This window comes from Maylandia zebra, linkage group LG10 (genome assembly GCF_041146795.1).
Source record: "Maylandia zebra isolate NMK-2024a linkage group LG10, Mzebra_GT3a, whole genome shotgun sequence".
NCBI lineage: Eukaryota > Metazoa > Chordata > Actinopteri > Cichliformes > Cichlidae > Maylandia > Maylandia zebra.
Window position 1 is genome coordinate 31316335 of NC_135176.1, and position 24301 is coordinate 31340635.

The 24301-nt window shown below is 41.5% G+C and overlaps 1 protein-coding gene across 3 annotated transcripts in view; it reads left to right on the top strand.

The window, feature by feature from the left end:
* sgcd (sarcoglycan, delta (dystrophin-associated glycoprotein)) overlaps window positions 1-24301 on the top strand; it is a 431163-nt gene that overhangs the window by 225089 nt on the left and 181773 nt on the right. The window lies entirely within an intron of this gene.

A 24301-nucleotide genomic window follows, 5' to 3' on the forward strand; every position in this document is an offset into this window, starting at 1 on the left:
GGGTCTTGTTCGTCACATAGCTCAGTGGGCAAAAGTCATGTCTGTTTTTAAATCATTACAGGCACTCAGATGGAGCTTTGGTTCTTCTGAGCCCAGCTTCACACGCACTACTGTTGGGAAGTTAAAATGCTGACTTTAGAGCTTCAAATGAAACAGTGTTGAAACACATTAACCTCAAATTAGGACCATTTTAACTTGACTTCTGACAGCAAACTTTTAGACACTTTCATTTAGGCAGAGTGGATTCTTCTTGCTAGTAAGTGAGGAAAGTGTTCATTCATTCGCTGAAGCTCAGAACTTGTCTTGAACTTGTCTTGTGTCTTCACACACATATGAGCTTGACTGATAACACACTCTTAATCCATAGGGTTTAACATCGTGTCGGCTCACCCTGTGCAGCTATAGAATCTTTAACTGTTCTGGGATGTTTGGAGAAAAATGTTTGGAGAAGCAATCTGCATGTCTAAGTGCTTGATTGGAAGTGATTGGAACACCTGAATTCAATGATTTGGATGAATGTTCCACCATCTTCCACCTCACCGTGACACAAAGTCTGTGTAGTGTCTGTTCAGTGCGTTTACAACGAGCGAGCATGTGGCCTCCTCCTGCACGCTCTCTGTTACTGAGACCAAACAGAGTGTTTCCAGTAGTGAGATTGTGCTGCGTGCTACACGTGAAAGAGAATCACTTTGGACAGCGTCCAGGCTCGAATCGTTCAACATTGACCAGATTTCAAGTGTTGAAAACAGCCACTGAAAGTAATTTAGAATTTTACCACTTTGCTGAGAGCATGCTGGTTCAGGTGTGTGTGTGTGTGTGTGTGTGTGTGTGTGTGTGTGTGTGTGTGTGTGTGTGTGTGTGTGTGAGACTGTGAGGATTTTCAGGGCGTACCTGTTGCTTTTTTGTGATTTATGTCAAAATGATTATCCGAAGGTTGCCGAGCGTGGCACATTCATTTAAGAGGCAGCCCTGCTGTGACTCAATGGCTGTAGCATTGTTGTGTTTCATTTCTGTTGCAGCTGAGATTTTTAGTGTTTACTGACCAAGGTTCTGGCCTTGACCAGGAGACCCGAGGGTCTTCTATTTGTGGAGCCTGAGGATGTTTGTTTTGGGCTCGTGGTTGTAAAGCTGTTGCTTTGGGGATGTTGGGGATGGTGTTGACTTCCATGCAGCATAAAGTTCTGTCCCTGCACTCAGTTATTGCCCAAAATATGGTTGGATACAGTACATTGCTTCTGCCCTGCTGTACGTGAACATACCTGCTCTGCTGAATGCTGTTAGACTTAAAGAAAGATATTTTTACAATTACACTTATGAGAAGCCGGTAATATTGAGACAGAAAAATGATGACTTTTCAATATTTAAATTTGCTGTATCAGGATATGTAAAGTTCTCATCCCAATGTTTGTGCTGAGAGTGAGATTTTCTACAGACTTCTGCATGCACGGTGAAACATAAGTCCGGCAACACAAGTTTACACTTATTGAAATGTGGTTTGCACTGGCTGCTCCAGTGTCACCTAGCCAGAGTAGGAAGGAAGGTTGTGCGACTCGACGAATAAAAAACAACAGGCGGGGCTTCCTGGAGGCCGACTGACACAAATAGGAAATCCAGAGCACAAAGAGAGAACAGTTAGCACAGGAGCTGCCAAACTAAGCACGAGTCTGAACATTGTATATTTATACATTCACAGCTGTGCCATGAAACTCCCGGCTCACGCTTTTCATGCTGATTTTAATGCCAGAGGAGGTTTGGAGCTCTGCAGTTATTAAGTCAGCACAGAGTTGGATACTGGCGCCTCTGCACTCAGCGACCCCTCTAATTTTAGGTGGTCTGCCACTTCACAGCTGAGGTGCTGTGTTTCCTAAATGCTTCCACTTAGCAATAACAACACTTACAGTTGATCACAGAATATATAGAAGGGAAGAAATTCCACAGTCTTACTTGTTGCAATATTGGCTCCTGCAATATTACCACTCTCGGCCGACTTTTTCACAAATGCCTGTAAAGACAGACCGCTTTGCTGGGACTTGATTTTACATGCTAGTGGCAACGGCACTGAATAATTCACCTAAAGTCAAAGATTAAGAGGTGTGGCCTAATACTTTTGTCCATGGTGATTAGGTGATGCTTTCTAAGGTGTGCCACTCAGGGAACCTGCAGGAAACTGAGGGAAGCTACGTCTCAGGGATACACAAACCAATGTATTCACTTCCACACAGCAAGTCGGCCCATAGAGCCCTGTGTTAAAATATGGAAATAACAGTATTAACATGTTACAGCCTAAGTGGAAAAAACTCTTTAGGCCTCTGTGGAGAGATTCTTCCTTCAGCTGCACAGGAGTTGAATTTTATTTTGAATACTGGTAAGGGTTAAAGAAAGGGGGCGTGGCTTTCACTCACAGGTATCCTGACACAGCGAGCTGTAGCCAAGTGCTCTTTGCTAGCCTTTAGCTTTGGTAATTGGCCTCTTACTATGTTTGTGGTATTTGTGCCTTTTGAAGCATTTTTAAGAGAATTATTTGAAACAATGTGGTTTGCTGTGCAGCACAGACCATGCAAGAAGTCTCTGCTTCTGTTCTGGTGCACTAATTAGTGTGTGTGCGTGTGTGTGTACGCATACACTTCATGCTTGATAATGTCTAACATCTACAGAAATATATTGATTTATATAAGAAAAGAACTGTTAATTTATCCATTACACTAATCAGTTTTGATGACTACGTGCTGCATCTAAAGGTCAAATCCAGCAGTTTAAAACTCAGAGGTGACAGTAAAACATTCCTTCTTGCTGCTGCGATGTTTGAATGGGAGGCAGTTCACGACTGCTTCTCAGTTGCTGCAGTTTATTAGAAACTTGGTATGATTTTTGAAAGTTGATATTACTGCCATAAAAGTGTTGTTGAAGCAGTTTTGTGATTTAACAACATCACTGACAGGAGAGTTTACCCGAGGATCGAAATATGATGTTTTTGTTTTCAGGCTTACGTGCAGCCAGCAGCTCTTTCCGTCTATTTTTGCCTTCCACTATTTATACATCGATTATGTTTGCACTCCACCAGGAAACTTCTGCATCCCACTGCGACTCTGACATGTAACACAGTCGACTGCTTCAGGACACATCGCAGCTGTCGATCCACACACAGATATATTAGGAACAGAGTCACGGCTCCAGATATCCCCACACTTCCCAACCCCCAGTCGACTCTCTGTCTCTTCATGTACTCGTTACTGTCTGCTCTCAGCTGTCTGCAGCTGCCTGTTGCCAAAGACAAGTACAACCACACTGCACTCATGCAGACACAGCATCATAATATCTGCACACAGTGTTTATGCTAACCTTTGAGAAGAATCCTTTAACCATTCACATTGTAATGTATGAAATTAATCTGTCACATATTCTGATTCTGACTTCGGGCCCCAGTCACACAGGTGTAAACGCCACATGGTACTGCCCGGTAATCACTGGAATTCCCCAACCGGTTTGGGAGTGGTTGGTGGAGGTTGCTAGCATAGATGGATGTAGCTACTGTGACATCACTCGCTGGCTTGTGAAGCTTTTTGAAGCCTCGAGATGAACATTTTCACTGTCGCTGGGTTGCAAATAAACAGATGTGACAAGGAGGGGCGGGGCTGACTGTGAAATCGCACGTCCATTAGCGAATGACTTTTATCCTCAATATTGAAACATGCGTTTTGGTAATTTTTTATTCTAATGACCCACAATGAGTGACTGAGACCATAATCTCAGCAGGAATCTGTTTCCTATACGAGACTGGAAGTCTTTTTACAATCACAGCTATCGCCATTTGGTGGTCATCTGTACAGTTTCTGATTGTGGAAGTGCAGACTTATGGGACTTCCACAATCCTCATTTTTCCTACCAGGAAGCTACATCCATGCTTTTTACTATCTATGGTCGCTGGCAATCAACCAACAGTCACTAGGGTGTTAGGTTGGTTTCAGAAACAACTTGCGGTTGCTTTGGTCACTAGCAGATTGCTGCGGCTGCCTGCAGTTGACGCCCACTTGTCTGCAAACTTAATAAACAGTAAGGAAACTGTGAAGAGTGCAGCACACGCCGGAGATGGTGACCATTCTCCTTTTTCAAAGTAAAAGTTGCCGTTTTTTAAAATGTGTTGGCTTCAGTGGTTATGGACATTTTTATTTTGTTACTTTGTTTGCAAAAACACGTTTCCAAGTTTGACTGCTACTCAGCCAGGAGACAACTGTCTCCTCACTAAGTCCTCAGGCCTGTGGGTCAGGTCATTACATACCATCAGACCAGATTTCTTCCAACATCACCAAAAAAGTCATGAAATAAATGAGGTCAGCTTCCAAAAGTGATCTAGCTCACCATGTTTGTTTTTGCCAAAGGACTGGTGCTGTGGCATTATCATTTAGCTCGAGTAAAGACTCACAGATTTGTTAGCACGGCCGCAGACACTTGATAATATTTATACAAAAAGAAAAAAGGCAGGCCTTAGGCATGTCATTAATGCAGAATAAAATAAATGAATCAAAGTAACCATGAGCCTTGTTTCAAAGATGCTAAAGTCCTTGGTTTAACAAAAACATGCAGCTAGCAGCTCCAGGCACGGTTGTAACTTTCATCCATGGCTGCTGTAATGCAGGTTTTTAACACCGCTTAATATTAGGCATCGTAATGGCTCCGTAACCCTGGCAGTGTTTCCACCCGCTGACTTACTAAAGTCAACATGGTCTTTCGGAGGAGCCACTGCGAGCTGTCAGCTGTTTGCTGTTAGCTTGTTTTCCAAGGTTTCATCCTCCCCAACAGGCGCAGTTCTGCAGATACAATAAGACCCATGCTTCGAAAGACCAGCTTTGCTCTCAGCCTTGATCAGCATTTAGCATCAAACCACCAAGCTCTGCTGTAGAGCTTTCACTGCACTGAACAGGTGGGAGACCACTCAACTCAGCTATTATGAAGGTGCTGAACATTTCCCTCCAAATTCCCGTTGCCTTTGTAAAGCTTTAACTTCTGAACGTGCACTTTTGAGGGTGTAAGAGCGAACACTACCAAGTAAGATCGTGATCGTGGCTCAAGAGTTGGCAGTTTGTCTTGTAATCAGAAGGTTTCCAGTTCGATCCCCGGCTCAGACAGTCTCGGTAGTTGTGTCCTTGGGCAAGACACTTTACTCCTTCCGCCTACTGGTGATGGCGCGATATGGCAGCCTCGCTTCTGTCAGTCTGCCCCAGGGCAGCTGTGGCTACACCTGTAGCTGCCTCCACCAGTGTGTGAGAGTGAATGAATAGTGGAATTGTAAAGCGCTTTGAGGGTCTCGAAAAGCGCTTTAAATATGCAATCCATTATTATTATTATTATTATTATTATTATTATTATGAAGAAGAAGGAGGAAAACAGATTTGAGTAAAGTTAAAGAAGACAGGACCACAGAAAGGAAAGAGAAGGAATCAGGCAAAGGCAGAGCAGGTAAACAGAGTTGCTAGCTTGGGGTTAAATTACACAATCACTGTGTGCACTTTTAGCATTTATATTCCAGCTAAACAAACACAATAAGAGCAACATGTTGCCTCCAATGAAAATGAGAGACTTTTATTTCTGTCTGTGTGTCTGCAGCTGCACAGAAACAGGGAAACTGTCACAAAACTGCAGCTTGTTGTCACATTGTCGCGATGCTGATTGACATCTTGCTTACGCAGACATGAATTTACATCAGCTGTTTGGTGCATTCAGCTCCTCAGTCACTCTCAGAACAGCTTTAAAAAAACCAACTGGCACAAGATTTGCTAACACACGATTTCCTCACAAAGATAATCGTCTATACTTTTAATATATGCTGATATGATTTTATTTATTGCAACGCTGTAAGTAGCGACCTGTTGGTTAAGAGTGTAAGAGGATAAGAAAGATCTTCTTATGCCTTAAGTGTTGTAAGGACTGTGATTACGCAACTAATAAATGTAACGGGAAACACAAAAGTTTCAAGTTTAAGTTACATTTAATGTGTGCTAGCTAACAGCAGGTACTAAACTTAGTTTGATAATCAGCAATGTTTGCCCTTCACCCTCTTTATCCCCAAACATATACATTAGCACTGTTACACAGAGGTTCAAATCCTCCGTCTGGCTGGGACCTTTCTCTGTGGAGTTAGCATGTTCTCCCAACTGCTCTGACTTCCTCTCGCAGCCCAAAGGCCTGTTAGGATAACTGGTGCTTTAAATTGGGTGGTTGTATGTCTCCCTGTGTCACCCCTGAGACAGAGTGGGACATGTCTAGGGTGTAACCCACCTCTCACTGCAGGAAGCTGGGATAGACTCCAGCTTCTCCACGACAATAGTTTAAATAAGCAGAAGAGAACAGATGACTGTCATGCAAATAATACACGAGGTTGGCATTTAGCCCGATCTGATCCAGAGATCGCTAAAGAAATGAGGTGCCTGGGATAATAATTTAAGAAGTTTTTCAGCTGGTTGTATCATGCAGCAATAGACGTGCATGATACAGTCAGCTGAAAAACTCTTGAGTCATTCATTCATTAATTTTTTTTACTGTGACAGTTTCTTCCACACTACAGGAGATATATGCATTTGAATAATGCCCAGTGCTGCTGGAAACTGTTTAGCTGAGCTTTTTTGCAATATGGCTGCCCAGCAGAACATTATATTTACCATCTGGCAGTAAGCCTCGTGGTCTTTTTGCAACCATAAAACCACCTCAAGTCTGGAAAGTTGTGAAAAGCGATGCAGAGTAAAACATCCTTGCTCTTTGACACGAGACTGCAGAGTTGTTTCCTCCTGCTTCCGCTCTCTGCTCTACAGGCTGTCCAGAGACACGAGAACGCTTCTTCTCATTTAGCTCTCAGCAGGATAGGGACGGTAAAGGAAAGGATAAGTCTATTTCATCAATAACAAACTATTTTTTGCAGAGCCTTTGTTTTAAAAAATCATTCAGTTGAATTTTGCATTTTATTGTTGCCACAAATCTTCTCCCACTGGCTCGTATTACCACCGTGCTGGTTGGACATGATGGAGCAAACAACAAAGAAATTACAACATTAATCTAAAGACCAGCTTGTGTTCCCACGTCTGCAGTTTTAATTTATTGACTACTAACATTTATTCACAATAGTAATTTTTTCCTTTAGGTCTTTAGAAAAGTTGAATATGTTGTATTTTCTTCAAACTCACAACATCTATGATATGTTTAACCAAAGAGAGAGCAAACTTATGAAGCTGAGTGCACAAGATTTTTACTGAACCCACGGGAATCAGCTCCAGAAGATCTCAAACAATTAAGGACTTACTGGTCTGTAGTTAGTTTTTACTGTGGTCATTTATTTATTTACTAGATAACATTATGAGAACATCCTGAAAATGTATTTAGGAATAAAACTGGTGTCATCTGTGCTGCATACTTACTCAAATGCTCTGGTGGTCGGCTCTGTCTGACTAAAGGAGACTCAGGGACGCGGTGGGTGAATGCAGGTATCCCATGGCCTAACAGTACACAGAAGCACATCATGACAGTGATTAACACTGAGAGTGTGAGATATTGAAACTATTAGTCTTGATGCCAGGGGCGGGGACAAAATCAAGTGCATCAAACAAAGGGCGGTATACTGGATTTATGTCCTTAAGGCCATCAGTACATCCGGTGCTAATGAACACTTTGACCCCTCATGTTGTTTATAGTCAGTACCTTGGTCCTACAGTAGGGTCACTGCTTTTATAATTGACTAGAGTTCACCTACCGATGGTGTTGTCGATCCATCGCTAACAGTGTCGCATTTTTAATACTCCAGTGTCTTTGATTCTGTTTTATGGTTATTGATGTTTTGTGTGTGTTTACATATCTCAGACTGTTTTAAAAAACACTTTTCTAACCAATCAGAGGGCTCAGCAGTTCCTGGGCGGAGCCTCAAAAGGTTAGATCAGTGCTGTACTCACCACTGCCCCTAGAGGCTGTGAGAAATAATGCATGCACTTACTGTGACACACCTGTGGAGCATGAAGCTGTAATTTCTGTGTTTTTTATCTTTTATCTTTACACCCAGAAGACGACTCAAGCCGATACACGTTCATGTATCTCTTTAACTCTATCAAATAAAGGCCATTTACTAGTTTTGAATGTTTTATGCTTTTATGGGTTTTTTCCCCTTGCATGAGCACCAGTAGTTTGATGGACACCTTTTATGAACTGCTCACATGTTCTACATGAGATATTACTGGTTTAAACCAGAGTTATCGTGGCACTCAGTGAAACACCCGTCTGCACTTATGCAATGTCTCTGATACTGTCTCCTCTCTCCTGCAGACAGATGGACAGATAGAGCTTCAGGGCGGTTTGAGAGGAAAGTGAGAGGAAAATGAGAAGAGGGACAAAAGTGGGGTTTGAGAGCAGAGAAGGGGGGAATTTGCTGACTGAGTGATAATTTGAGGATTAGACTTTGGAGCAGGAATCAAACTGAGCGGAGCAAACGTCTTCCCACATCCGCCTGGCACTGCACAGCAAAGTCATTTCCATGGAAATTATACCCCTCCCCCCCCGCCTGTTGTTTGTGTCCACTTCGCTGCAGGGTAAATAGCACCTAAACCTTCAGACGCCGAGCGAACAAAATGTACAGAGAGGCTGAAATTATATTCATGGAGATGTGCGTGCTTCCTCGATTCCATCAGTTTAATGAGCTGCGTCTGTAAAACCGACCGGACACCTGCAGGGTCCATCCATTACAGTCGTCCTCTTATTTATCTTCTATCAAAGTGTGATCCAGCCATCGGGCGGGTCAATTAAGAGGCTGGGTTTTTATTTATTTAGTGTGATGGCCTGGCAGAGCTCGCAGTCTTTGCACTTCATTACAGCTTCCTCAGACTTTGGCCAAACTTGGAGACACATATAATTAGTTTCCTGCTTTCAAACATAAACCACGACTCAAAAAAGAAATCAGTCAATTAATAAAATGCGAAAAACTTGTCTCTCTTTAGTTCAAACTTTAGCATCTAATGGTTTATTTTCTGAAATAAGACTTATTATAACTGGACTGATTATGCACAGTGTGAGCTCTGTGATTGCAACCACAAATTTGAAACATCGAAATCGTATTTTTAACAAAGCAAAATAATACTTAAAGTTAGCCTTTCTAAACCTCGCAATAAAGGCTGCGATATGTTCAGACTGTGGAGGTTTAATAACTGCAATCAACTCCTCGTGTGTGTTTTTGTCACTCGCCCAACTACAATCAATCAGTCTGTTTGTTCAGATGGTAACAGCTGGGAATTGTTATTAAAAAGGCATTTCTGCAGTGCTTTATTCGACCAAAGTCGTGGCTGGGAAAGACTCGCCAGAGCTGAAAGTTTCCAACTGACTGGATTTCCAGCTTAAACTTTTAGCCGATGCTGTTATCATCAGCTTCATGCTGTTGAAAATGTTGTCTTCTTAGCATCTCAGATTCATTATAGGATAAATAGTTTTATTTAAACTAGTTCAAACCACTGTAAGGGTAAAATTGTTCATTTTTTAAACATATGTTGCTCTTGTGACTGTAAAATTGTAAATGTGCTGTCTTCAGTTCTGTTCATGTGCAGTGAGTTTGTAGTTAGGATTTTAATATAAAAGTATAAATGTATTGTATTTTAATTTAGCGGCAGTTACTGCTGAGCTGCAAGCTGCTTTGCAGCCCACCTCCATATGCATTTGTGTGGGTGGGGTTGCTTCTGGTAGTATCCCCACCTTATGCTTTCCCAACCTGTGCAGACGTGGGGATGTCCCACGTCAGAGCCAAATATAACATGCAATGTGCTGCCAAATATAAATGACTGCAGCTGGAAAAACTTTACCGCATCATAGGTTGACCCGAATCGTGTGATTTATAAATTCTATTTGCAGGGTCATTTTTCCAGTCATTAAGCAAATGTTATTTTTGACAAGGATACCCCGACTTTTGCAAAGTGATGATTTTCTTGACTAGGTGATAAAAGCCAACCTGGCCCTTAGTGAAAAAAATAATCACCTTCACAGTAATTAGTTCTGTTTTCATGCAAACAAAGAAAAACAGCTCCTTGTCCTTCTGCCCGCTTCTGTTGACATCTTTTTGATCAGTCCATCGTTTTAACGATGAAGAATCTCCACAGTTTCAGCAAGAACTCGTGTTAAAGTGAACCGCTAACACATTTTGACTTTGATTTGCTGTTTACACGACTTTGAGGCTGATTACAGGCACTTAACATGATGAGGGACTTCAAGTATTACGATAATTAGCAATATGTTTGTCATATTTTAGACCCAATTAGTAGCAAACAAGTGAGGTTTGGGGAGTAGTTTGTGCTCTCACACAGGTGATGTGCAGTCCCTGCTTGTGAAGCCTCTAATCTGTCTGTACCTGCGGGGTTTAAAAGCAGAGGTCGTGATATGTGTATGCTAAGTTCTTGGTAACTTATTCTGCTGTGCGTACACGCAACAAAAAAACCAGAAACTCTTCTGCTGAAAGACGACTGTGCAGAATTTGATCTGTCCGAAAAAATGATGAAACCCAGCAGCTCCTGGTAGGTGACTTTCTCTTCACGATGTAATGTGTTCTGGCCCAGCAATAGATCTGCATGATACTACTAGGAAGTATCCCTCTGCTGCAGCGAAGCATGGAAACACCGCCTGGGGAAACCAGAAGCAGAAAAAAGCACTAACTTTGACTTTAAGTTTAAAAGGGGAGCCATTATGCTCATTTCTTACTGCATATTTTTATTCGTAGACTCGACTGGAGTAATTTTGCATGATTCACTGTGTAAAATATTCCTTCATCATACTGATCCTCGGTGCAGCGTCTCAGTTCATCCTGTGTCTGGAAAAAGGCATTTTTAGCTCCTCTGCTTTTACGCTGGGATTTTTCCAACTGGTTACACTTTGTAAACACAAGAATATTATCATATTTATTATTCTTATAAATGCTGATCCCATTGTTTGAAGCTAGATATGAACATCGCTATTGAAACAGTATGTATAGGGCTTTAAAAACAACCAAGAGTGACATGAGAGGCCACTTATACTGTTTCTAATTTTCATACTATATCATATTAAATAGACTTGAAAAAATGTTGCAGGCTGCGACTACACTCTAGTTTCTTACTGTACCATAAAGTGTAGGACATAAGCTTTGCATTATCATACAGTACATACATCTTTTTATTTTCCCACTCATGCCTTCAGTTTCTCACCTACGGCCGAGTATCGTCACTGATTTCTAGAATCGATTCGACTCCGATTCACGATTGGATTCGATTCAATCGAATTGATTTGAATCAGGGAAATTTTGCCTCAGACAGTCAGAAATATTATAATTCCAATCATTTATCAGTACATATCCATATTTTTATATGTATAAAAAGAAAGCTGACACTTGTGAGACTTCATCAGAGGTGTAAGGATCACAGCAGATGCCTTTGTGTCAAAGTAACAGAGCATAAAACATAAAAAAAACATGAAGGAGATTTTCCTGGCTTTTTATAGCAGATAGCTTTAAATATTCTGCAGTAGAACAAGAAGAGAAGAAAACCATGAATCAACATATAAACATTACCTGATGCTGCTGAAGTGAAGCAGAGCAAAGTTACAGAGGTTTAATTAGAGACACAGCTGAGCGTTTTGAAATTTCCCGTAATTTTAAAAAGTTTACATTTCGTCAGTAACAGCGGAAATGAGGCTTTCTTGTCGAACGTCAGTTAAATTAAAAAACAAACAAACAAACACAGCGGCCGGCAGCGCCGTACATGATGGTAGACTGGTGCGTAATAAGCAAGCGAACAATGCAGAAAACAGATTTTTAGATGGGAAACTGGTCTTGAAGTACAGAGAGAGAGCTGTGCATGAAGTGTGATTTAAAGGTCAGAGGGAATTCATGACGATGTTTATGTGAAGTGAAACATGAAGCGTAGTTTGGATCTTCTTTTGCTGCTGGTTCAGTCAAATTTGGTTGGAGAGAGACAAAACCTGCAGCTTCAGAATCAGCGCAAAAAAAGACGTAAACACAGAGCGCAGACCCGCCGACGCATCAGAATCAGTGAGCTGTCGGCTTTCAGCCCGACGGCGTGTCCGTTTAGTCAGGTGAGAAAGCTGACGTCTCACTGATCCTGATACGTCTGCGGCCGCGCTCTGTGTTTACGTCTTTGTGCAGAATCCTGCTACAGTTGACGTTTTTAGCTGTTTGGTGGTTGTCGAAATTTTGTGAGGTTTAGCCTGAGATTCTGGTGTTTCGTACAAACTTAATTTATGTTTAAAAAGCGATTCAGGATTTTAATGAATCGATATTATTCACGCTAGAATCGATTTTAATCAAATAACCCCTATTCTCATCGTATGCGTCTGTGTTTTTTAATCTTTGCACTGGGAGTCCAGCAGACCAGCTGATCTGCACCACCTTGAAGATGAGAGCTCTGACATGATTAATCGTTACATTGTAAACTAACTCTAACGCTGTTCCCGGTCACAAAAACTGGAAACAACATCATACGTCTGCTGCTATCAAAGCTTGAACATACAATTAGTGAAATAACCATTACAAATCTTATAAATGGTGAACTTTAGTTTGCTGTTTTTATTCTCAAAGGCGTCAGTATTTCAGCTGTATTTCCAAAGAACGGTGCATAACTGTACAAAACGTCCGTTCTCTTTCTGTAATCTTTGTTGTTCTATAACCTTTAACTGTCTTTAGTTTTCACCTTTGCTGTGAAGGTTGTGATCTCTTTGCTTCTCCCTTTTCTTTCTCTCTGTCTCCCTTCATGCTTCCTCGCTCTCTCATCTCTTCTCCATTCCTTTGATGTTTTTCAATGTTTTTTTTCCTGAGAGGTATTTTAGCTTCTCCTGCTTTGTCTGTCTCTTGTCTTTTCCACTTTTGTCTCCCTTGTTTCTGTTCTTCTGTGTGTGCGTACCTATTGCTGACTTCTTTTTTTTTAAACTTTGTCACGTCCCTGAGAGAGTACAGCATGACCGATTGGCACTTACCAAAGAAATTGTTGTTCTAAATAGTCCCAGACTCCCAAACAACGCAGCAGTGTGCATACAAATGAATGCTCGGTCCGCATCAGAGAAGATGGACAACCGCGGCGAGCACCTATAATGATGATGCTGTAGATGAGCGCAGAGTGCAGTAAATACCACAGATGTTTACCGGAAACCATCTTTGAAGTGCAGAGAAGTCAAAACCGCCATCAGTCAGCTTGTGACGGCACAGGAAATGAATGCAAAGAGGTTTAGAAGAATAAGATTGTATAATACATGAAAATCCTGACGGGCTGCATGTGTAATATGCTAAATCAGTGACCTCACTATAATTAAATATACTCGAAAATGGCCTGTTGGTGTCTACCAAGGCATTAAGAATTAACTAATTAGTAATTATGATGTAACGGCAGAGGGGGAACAAAAATCAGAAATATGTCATTTGAGTCCTGCAGAGTGAGACGTGTCAGCGTCTGACAGGATGACATTTTCCAGTTTCACAAAATACTGATGTGAATCTGTCACATCTGGGCTGTATTCTCAGTGTGATTTCTGCTCTTCAGTAACATCTGGGCAACTTATTTCCAGAGTTTCCCACTTGTTGTTTTTACCGGGTCACCCCACTATAGCACACTCAAACTGACCCCTTTGTGGAGAGAAGCGGTGTTCCTTTGAGTCACGTCCACATGCTTCATTGTTGTGTGTTTCTATGAATGGTGAGCCCGTGATAGATCTTCTCTGACTGATACATTTAGGGACTAAATCCTAGTTTGTCATGAAACAAACTGAGATGGTGTAATGAATGAAGCAAGCACGGTGGATCAGCGGTTTGCACTGCAGCCACAGAGTATAAGGCAAGAAGTTCCTGTGTTTGGTGTTTACCTCAGATGTGACCAGTGAGATAATTTGCTCCATTATCGATTCCTCCCGCCTCCATGTAATATGTTCTTTCCTCTTTAAAGAGGACATGAAACACTAAAGACTTAAAAGCTAATTTACAGCACTGAGCTCTGCTCTCAACAAATCACTGCTCAAAGTTACAGTTTAAAAACGTGTTTAGCGCCATCTTCTGTCAGTATGGAACATGACGTCATGTGGTTGGTTGGTTGCAGCTAATAGACTTGCATTAGTTTATGTTAGCTAACTAGGGACAGAATTGATAACTCAGAGTAAGAAAACGACACTAAAACTAGAAATCAGTTTAAGTGGATCACTTTAGTGCTGCTCCTGGCTGGAACGATGAGTTTTATGTTAAGAAACCGAGGATCTACTGTCCACTTTCACTGTAGCTGTGTCCCAAAACGTTGGCTGCATCCTTCGGAGGACCCGGCCTTCGTGGTCTACGTGTTCAGCTGTGTGAAAACCCCGGAGGAACCCACCCGATGGATTAATAAAGTTTTACTTAATCTAATAATCTAATAACTTTGATCTCAGCCAAACTGATTTACTCTGGAACAAATAAAACACAGAAAAAAGCCAAATAATTAAATTTTTAAGTGACTTATATATCACGTTTAACCTGAGTAGCGAAAGACAGCAGGGGTCTGAAAATGATGAAGCCGGGAGTCCGCTGCTCTTGCCGGCTCGAGTGACCCCCGGCTAGCTATCGAGCGGGTGGGTAACAGACGTTTCTGAAAACGTCGGCGCACTTTTGCAAATATGCGATGTCTTGATAAACTAAGCAGATATTTGAAGTTTACACAGCTACATTCTCTCCTGAAAATATCTTAAAAGTTTATTTTGTGACCCAGAAAGATTAATAAGAGTAATTTTAAAACTTAGTAGCAGCCGCCATTGTTGGAAACTGAAATTTGGCTGGGCCGCACTATGAATTCTGGGCTATGGTGGGCCACGAAGGACACACCCAACCCATCCTTCAAATTCGGGGAAATGAAGGACGCATTTGAAGGAGTCGACGAATTGGGACAGGCTTCGTCGCCTGGCTGTGACGTAATCGGCCTTCAAATGCGGCCTTCAAATGCAGCCTCCGAAGGATGCAGCCGACGTTTTGGGACACAGCTGTCTCTTTAGCAGTAAGTGGCTGTTCACTTTGTGGCTAGCTGCCAAATGAGGACTGTGTGGAGAAGAGCCTGTTTGAGTCACCAGACCGACAGCCTGGACTCCACATTCCAGCTTTTCCTCATCAGGCCGGTGTACCGAGCCGTGCAATCAGTTGGCAAAGCACATGTTCACGAGATGCGATCAGCGTTATTTTATGCAAAATCCTCTTCAAGATGGATTTCATGTGAAGAACTAAAAATCAATAGATGTTCTGACATTTCATGAACCGACTGAGTTGAGTGGGAAGTTTGCATGTTCTCTCCATGCTGAGTTTCTTCTGCTACTGCACACCAGCTGGATGCTACTCATGTGTTGATGATGCTCAAAAACAGCTTCTTAATCCTGACAGTTTAACTTCTTGGGTTTTATAACTTCTAAGGTTATCATTTTTAACCGTGCATATAAAAATTAACAAATATATTTCAAAAGTAACAACAGTGTGGGAAGAAAAAAAGCCACAGTCACCCCAGAGGCGGCTTTGGAGAGGATGTGGAGCACATGCACGCAGGGTTTAGTTCAACTCGACAGCCAGTCTGTGCTCGTTAATAGACTGACTAAATCCTCTTCCACTCAGCCGCTGTCGAGATCTGTCGAGACAAACCCTCACACTCACTTACCCTGCCTTTGTCAAAGGTCACATAACCCTCCCCCTGGTTTCATTCAGCGGTGGAAAACAAACCAAAACTTTAGGATTCGGTAAAATCTCTGCAGAGCAACTCCAGCATCTGACCGTTGTCCGTTTTAGCTCTGAGGATCCCTCTGTGATCCCTCCACTGTTCGAGGTTTTGATATTTACCCTTCTTTGTCCAGCGCTGTAAACCTAAATACTAAAAGTATTTAAGCAGATTAGTTGCACTTTTAGCTAATTAGCAACATTATTTTAGATTAACTTGAATTTAACTCAATCTTGTCGATTTAGGATGAATTATATTGTTTTAATATGATTTATGATTTTATCCTCAACATGACATGGCTCAAAGCGATGCTCCCCTATTAGCACTCTCCACTGTAGGAAACTAAAGTGAAAGCAAAGACCATCAAAGATCGAGGTTTGAAAAAGCAAAGCTGTAAATGCTGAGCCGTATAAGATTTTTACATCATATTTATTGCTAAGGTGCACTTGTTTTCATATTAAATAAACAAAGCAGTGACGTGGGTGCTGCTGTGAGAGCACAGACAGGTCAGTGCGGTGATGCGGCGATGCTTCGCTCAGCGACATCATTTCAAACTGTCTCCAGTTAAGTTTTGCAAAACAAACGAGGTCATGTTACAGAGTGACTCTGCTTGTGTTCTAATTAAAGAACAGCAGACAAAGACCTGTCGAGTGTAGGTAACATAGAAACAGCCTGTCCGTGAGGTTGTATAAACTAAAAGAGTTTGAATTAACTTCATAACTAATAATGATTAAAGTTTAATGAAGAGGTACAAGTAGACCGTAATTAAGACATTGAAACCATGCAAAGTTCATAAAAAGTTTTGTTTCAGTGTTTTAATTACTGCATGTATCTTTACGTTGTCTTCTTAAACTTTTTCATGTGATGTGGGGAGTCCGGCTCCTTTCTGTGTGGAGTCGGCGTGCTCTCCCCGGGTCTGCGTGGGTTTCCTGTGGATACTCTGTCAGGTTACCTGGTGAATCGGCCGTAGGTGTGAATGCTTGCCTGTCTCTACGCCTCGCCATTATGTGCCTTTTAACTCCGTGCTGCACTGAAGGTTCAGGAGGTTCATTATTTGGTCCCATTTGTGCTAAAAACCAAAGGGCTCACATCACTCTAAAGCACTTTGGGTAAAAGTGCTCTTCACAGAGAGCGCTCTTGAAAAATAAGTGAAATGTGCTTTCATGCAAGAGACACAGTGAAAGCTGATACATTGTAAGTTTTTCCTCAAACTTGTTAATGAATGGAGGCATGTCAGGCTGGAAAACAGATGGCATGTGCAGCTTAGAAGCACTGCAGTGGATTTTATTCTCTAATCTATACTGGACATAAAGTTAACAGAATCTGAAAACAGCTAAAATGTATTTGCGTCATGACAGAGTGTCCACTGTGGTTTAATGATGGCTTCATGTATATCGATGTCGTTCAGTTTTGAATTCCTGTTGTCACTGTTTTCAGTCCCAACCTCAGCCTTTTCTCTCTGTTTCCCATCCTTTAAAAATGGCTTCTTCACAGCTAACCTTGCACTGAGACCATTTGTGATGGGGCTGATGTCCAAAGACTTTGAAAGACCTTCAGGACATCTGGAGAACAACTGCTCAAGGTCACTTTAAAAAAATGACAAGTGTGGCTCCTGGGAAGAAAATAAAAAGTGCGGTAAATGCAAACTTGCAGGACGTTGTTGTATCGCATGGCTAAAACAACAGTTTCTAAAACTATTTCTGTAATTCTGTACATGCATGATAACAGATCACGCTCTTCACTTCATCACTTAATAAGATAAGATAAGATAACCTTTATCAGTTACACACGTGGGAAATTTTCACATTTGTTAGTGGTGGATAAATGAAAACACACTATTACGATATTTCCAGATAATGTGCGGTTTCCATGGAGACCGCGGTTACCTGCCACTTCATTTGATGACATTTGAAGACTACAAAAGATCATTTCACCTGTTAATGAGTTTCCTAAGTCATGCACCTCATCACCAAAGGTGAACAAATATTAATTTGAATAGCGACCTCAGAGCAATGTCACATTCAGATCCCGATCATCACTCTGGATCAGTAATATTTTCCTGCTCTTAAGTACATTCACTATATCAGTTGTTTCATACAGCGAACCACTTTGCTTTAAGGCACAGCCTTCTCTTTTTGCTGTCTAATTTTACTTGAATTTTATTTACCAACACTGGAGCGCGGCCAGTAAAAATGTTCCAGAAGGCACCAAACACAGTCTAGTTCAGATACTGGGAGCCCAGCAAACAGCTGTTGGTAACAGCTGCCCCTGCTGGAGCACCTGTCAGTGCAGCCACTTTGACATTAAACCAAAACAACCATAACAAAAGATGTACGTTCTGTTTATGCCTGCTTCCAGTTTTAGTTACAGTTTTGGATATAATCCACACCAAATTAGACAAAAGCACAGTTTGGGCTTCTGAGGACCAGCTGAACATCAGTGTACCCATCTCCTGATGGCACGCCTACCACAAAGCTCACATCATCTTCAGCTGGTTTGCTGGAAATGAAGATGAGTTGAGCTCCACCATCACTAGATGTCAGCCTAACAGAGCACCTTTGGGTCATGGATGTGCAGACGACAACTCTGCATGAATCGTGTGATGGTGTCATGTCAACATGGCCAAAAAAAAATAAGAGGTGAAGAATTAGAAAGTGATTCTGTCATAACTGGATCAGTGATGAAAACGCAGTGTTTCTTTTTTGCCCTGCTCACACTGAAATATTCATTGTGGTAATGACAGAATGCCATCTTTAGCAAATATGTTCTTTCCTGACGGATCGTCGATGCCAAAGCCTGATTTAGAGCTGCAAGAACTGTTTTTATTTGGTAAACCCCTGCTGATCTCGAAAGGCATGTGGAAGCCCACAGCAAACACCAGTCACGCTTCCAAGAATGCGTTTCCAAGAAGCTGCTTTTGACTGTGAGATTAATATTTATTTACCGTGGTTTTGGAAAGAGGAGTCGTGTGCCATCTGGTTGATTCTCAGAAAATTCACAAGCCCTCTCGGAAAAATCCCACAAGGACTCATCGGATAGGCAGAAAGATGCTGCTAACGGATGCACAGCTAAGCCAGTAGGAGGTGTCTGATATTTCCTGGATCGCAGTCAGTTCCTGTATAATACCAGCGAACAGAGACTGAGGCACTACACCAGCTACGATTTCTACTGGAGAGGATCCCCTGTCTTTGTGCCAGCAGTACTTTGCAGCACAGAACAGAAGTTTCACTCGTCTGCAGCTTCAGAATAGCAGTTAAGTCGAGTTGTTGCGCCACACTGATGCTGATTAAAGAGCCGAAACACATAAAATACTTGGAAATTACTAGAAGAAATATATATTTGTTATTAAACACAGAATTTAAGTGAAAAATGTGCAAATATGGAAAAAATGTTGACAATGGCTGTAAAGAAAAATTGTGATGTGAAGTTTTGTTCCTACAGACTGCACATTGTTGGATATCTTGACATGAAATCTGGCAAACGAGAATTTTATCGGGACGAAAATGAATGAAATGCATTGCAATAACTGTGCATTCAGTTGGACTATTCACATCAGCAAAGCAGCAAAAACAGGCATCAGAGTCTGAACTTGCTGATGGTCCTGAAATAGCCTGTGCTCGATACATCTGCACCAGGAAAATGTAAACTCAACAATGTTTCCATCCATGTTGGAAATGCTTTCAGAGAGAGGTGATGAACTCTGATGAAGAGACCAGGGCTGATGTGCTGAATGTGCGGCCCGTCGGTCACCAGAAGGATACTTTTTGTGGAAGTCACTGACATTTCCTTCTCTTCACTGTGTTTAAATAACATCCTCGTGGACTTTTAGATTACCGGTCTACTTACGGGGTATTTTGTTTTTGAATCACAGCTCATCGCAAATCTGTTAAATGCCAATTTGTTGTTGGGTGGTTTGACGAAACAATCGTGAATCTGGTGTCTGGGCTTTGCAAGGCTGCTTTGGATGTTAGCGTTATTTTACTCAATTCAATTCTATCCAATTCAATAATTTATTGTCCCGCAAGGGGAAATTTAGTTTAGCAGCAAGGGCAACAATAAGAGTAAACAAAGCAATAATAAAAAGTGACGAGACAGTTAGTTACTATTAAGGAGACGGGTGCAGTAGCGATAAAAGAAACCTGGAGTTGTTTGGTCTTCCTCACAGGTACTCTAAAACGACGACCAGAGAGCAACAAGTTGAACTCGCTGTGAAGTGGATGCTTAAAACAATTAACAATAGATTGAGCCTCACAGCACCTGTTTGTTATAAATGTCCAAAAGTCCGTCTTGCCAACGTCCTGAGATTTTGCTGGCAGTTTTTCCCAAAACTCCCAGTCGATCCTTGTTCTTCTGAGTCATGTTACCAAACCAAGCAGCGATACAGAAAGAAATACAAGATTCAATAAAACTACAAACTATACTAAAGATGAAGTTGACTTCATGAACTCTTTTCTTGGGCCCTCCTGTAACTGAACCACAGCTCATTGCTTCACAGAGAGGAAAACCCACTCTGACTTTAACTCTGCCTCCTGTCATGTGCTGCAACTCGAAGCAGCTTTTAGACGTCTTAAACCCCCTCAGAACAAGCTACGCTAACATCCATGTACTAGTTTCCCCATCGAGACCAGCATCCTGCACTGAGTGATGCTTTTATAGGCCGCGATGTCATTAAAACAAGTACTAACAAGATGTGAGACTAAAACGACGTGTTAACACAAAATCCGTGGATTCGCTGTAAATATAAATTTGCATTGTTATTCCCCTCCAGCCGTCAGCGTCGGCCGTTATATGTAAACACAAATAAGCTGTGAAAAGTTCAGCAGAAGTGCTCTGCGACTAAAGTTATTGTTGTTATTATTCAACACCGATACTTCCCCCAAGGCTGCTTCCACGGCCGAGCGTATGAGTGTTTATGGTTCATGACACAATTATGATTAAGATGTTAGCCTCTCACTGCCAGTAGCTGGTAAGGAGTGAGCAAATAAAAAGTGGGGTGGGGGGAGAAGAGAGCGAACGAGCGAGCAGGGAAAAAAGACACACAATTTAGCATCAGTGTCTCACTCCTGGGACACCGGCGAGGAGCACAGTGCTGACCTGTCACTGCGCTGGGTCTCATCTAAGAGGACTCTCGACTGCTTCCTCTCACACCAACCTAAAGCCTTTCTTTCTCCTCCTTTGCCTCATTTTCTTCCTCACAACAGATAATTCATTCATTCTCCAACAGAGATCTGAAGAGTTTATGCAATGCAGGTGACAACTCGATTAGTAACTAGTAATGTGACGAGTGGATTCAGTTCATTACGGCACGTTAATGTGACGACAGTGTCGCCTTGCTGGGGATCTGTTTGCTCCCGTTAACTCTGATTATATCACAATTCCTTGAATCCTAAACAATTTCTGTGTGATCTGAAAAACCAGAGGTGGGCCGATTGATTTATTTAAGTTTATTCATTATGAGCTCCTAAACGTGAACAGCCGAGCTTCAGTTCCTACGTTAAAGAAACACTGGTGGGTGCGAGTGCTACCCCTCAGCCTCTCCTTAGATGTGAGCTATAAATTTGAAAATCCATGAGATTTTCAGAAAACATGACCTCTGACCTTCATCACGAGGTTGAGGTCACTGAGATGCACCATGGTATCAATTTGAAATACTTACGATTCTTGAGTTATCGTGTTTAAGACTTGACCTCTGAGACTTAAATTCACTGTTGATTTTTAATAGATGCGTTTGTGGTATCAATTTGATCATTCACGAGATATTGTGTTCCCAAAGTCGGTCGCCCACGCCACCCACCCTTCCCCGTGGAGTACTGACGATACCCCGTAGGCCTTTTATGCCGAGGGAGAAAACAGTCTTATAACCACGAAAATAATCAGCTTCTTTGAAAGTGTAGTCCTCCAAAAAAAAAACAACAAGTCCATCTCCACGTTGAAGGGTTGCCATGTTTCACTGGTGAAGGGTGCATGCAACAGTGATCATGCAGCAATATGTGGCGTGCAGAGCAGCCATATGTTGCTGTAAAACGCAGCATGCAAATGCTGTGAGTTTGATGTCTGTGCTTTGTTTGACGCCACTTGGATTAATTCTCTTAGAGAGATTAGTTAAAGGATAACATTTCTAAATGCTGCACAAAAGCAGCACAATAAATTCAAAGAGTTTGACTTGCAGTGGGAGGGTCTACCAAATCTGAGAGATCTCAGTAAAAGCTGCAATTTTGATTTTATCTAAACAGGAAAAACTCAGCACCCGTGGAGCATGAAAGTTTACACTATGTGCAACGAGTGTGCAAGCGGTTAGGGGTAACATTAGCAGCCTAGAGAAATACGATTTAATAATAAAAATAATATTCCCTACAGTGGTAGAAAGGAAAGAAACAGCCTCCTTCACTACCAACAGAGACACACAGGGGTTAAATGCAGGGATTTAGGGCCTCATGTTATTTTTGGTGATGGTAAAAGCAGGAAAAGTCGATCCCAGGAGCCTCTTTATGCTGCCAAGGAAATGCTTCTTCATCTTTACCTCCCAGTCTGCTGCCTCTCTGTCTAAATACTGCCATCATGTCAGCTCTTCCTGTTTCTTCCCCTCATTTACCCCCCCCCACCGCCCTACTCTCTCCCCACCCCTCCCTGTTTCTCTTACCCATCACTGCCTGTCTGAGCACACTTTGGAGGGTGTTCAGCTCTGTCTGGTTGAAGTCCAAAACATCTAAATCACCACAGGGGGTGCCGATCCAGACTCGGAGCTTGGCAGCGTCACTCCCACTTCTTTCCGATTCTCTTTTCCCTCCGCTAATACTTGCGTGTCTCTTGCCGAAAGCCACATCTTCAGGTTTTATTTTGCTCTGCTTTAATGTGATGAAGTCCTCTCTGCTCCTCTCCGCGTTAAATCCAGTCTGTGATTAAACGTTTTAACAGATAATAAATTCATGCTAGCAGAGAACCTGTTAGCTTTGGTGACATTAAAGATTAAGTTACTGTAATTATACTTGTGAAGTATGGCCTCAGGGCTCACGGGCCTATCTGTTCATAAAGGTAGATCTATGATGAGGTTCTGCTCGTATGGCTCGTATGTCTGAGGGCACGTTTTCAGCTAAAATTAGCAAACACTGATGTTTCTGTGCTTGTGGCATGCAGACAATAGCACCTGCATGTGTTAGATGTTCTGCTGCATACTTTTTACACACGTCTGAGCACAGGAGCCTGTATATGCACAAAATAAGAGGTACAGAGGATCACATTCGAATGTGTTACAACTTAAGTGTTGGCCTGTAGTCACTCAGATGCTTCCTAAAAGGGAGATGTTGCTAAAGATATAAGAATTTTCTCTGGTGTCACTCGTATTATTAATTCTACTGTTCATGTGCACGGAGGATGAAAATGATGACGCAGTGAAGTGAACAATACCTTTATTTATATTGCATGAAAAGACAAGAGCACGCAATAATGTCAAAATTAGTTTAGGACAGAAACACGATATCGGCTCTTTGCTAACATCTGCACAGACGGCATGCTAACAAAAAGCTAGCTAGTTGTACTATTTCCCATTTGGGGAAATGGTACAACTAGCTAGCTTCAGTGCTTCCTGTTTCTCATGAAAACATTTTAAAGGAAGCGAAGAGCAGACAAATGGACACATTTCATATTGAATGTCAAGGAAAACAAGATGTTTATTAAACCATGTGCCACAAAGCTCACTGGTAAAAACATAAAAAAAACAACTTATTTTATTCTGTCTCAACTTTAGATTAGGTATAGTTAAAGTTCAAGAATTGCTATGCCTTAACTAAATGTTTTAGTCAAAAGACAGTGATTAAATCTAAATTAAAATTTGCAGTCAAAATAAAAAACAAAACAAAACAATGCTAATGCTAGCTGTATGCTAGCTTTTACCTCAACTAAGTCACTGAACCATGTTTTTGGATTCATCTGATGAAGTTTCGGTTTTGGTGGGTGAACTTCTAGTGTTTTATCTGTCTCTACACTGCACCCGTACAGGTTATGCAGTTCTTCCATCCATGCTTGTTAGCAGTTAGCTGATGGAACTACTGCGACATCACTCGTTGGGCGCAGAGTAGTAGTAGTTAATGTCAAAATATATGGCAACTTCTTTTCTTTCTAAACTACATTCATGTTGGAGTATTTGGGGAAAAAAAGTAAGAATTATTTCACAGTTTGTCTTTTAATTTTCTCTGTTTATTAAAAGTAAATACAGCAAAAGCCGAACAAATGAAATTAAAATGAAACAGACATTTTTTTTAATGTCTGTTTTGATTTCTGTCTATGAGATGAAGCAGAATGGAAACTTTCTCGACATCTCTCCTTGTTAGGAATAAAGAAATATAATTCTCAGATATTTTACTATGAAAATGGAGCTTCAATATTCCACAGACAGAGAAAGTGCACTTATGAAAGCATACCAAAGAGCATAAAACTATTACTGCTGGAGTCAGGGACATTTATTTAAACAGGTCTTCATTTGCATGAAAATTCCCATCAAAAAACCTGGATATGTTTTCTAGAGAGAGCGCCAGCAGACATAATCTGGTTTTTATTTTTTATTCTTTAAAAAGAGAGATACTGTATAATCTCAAATGTAA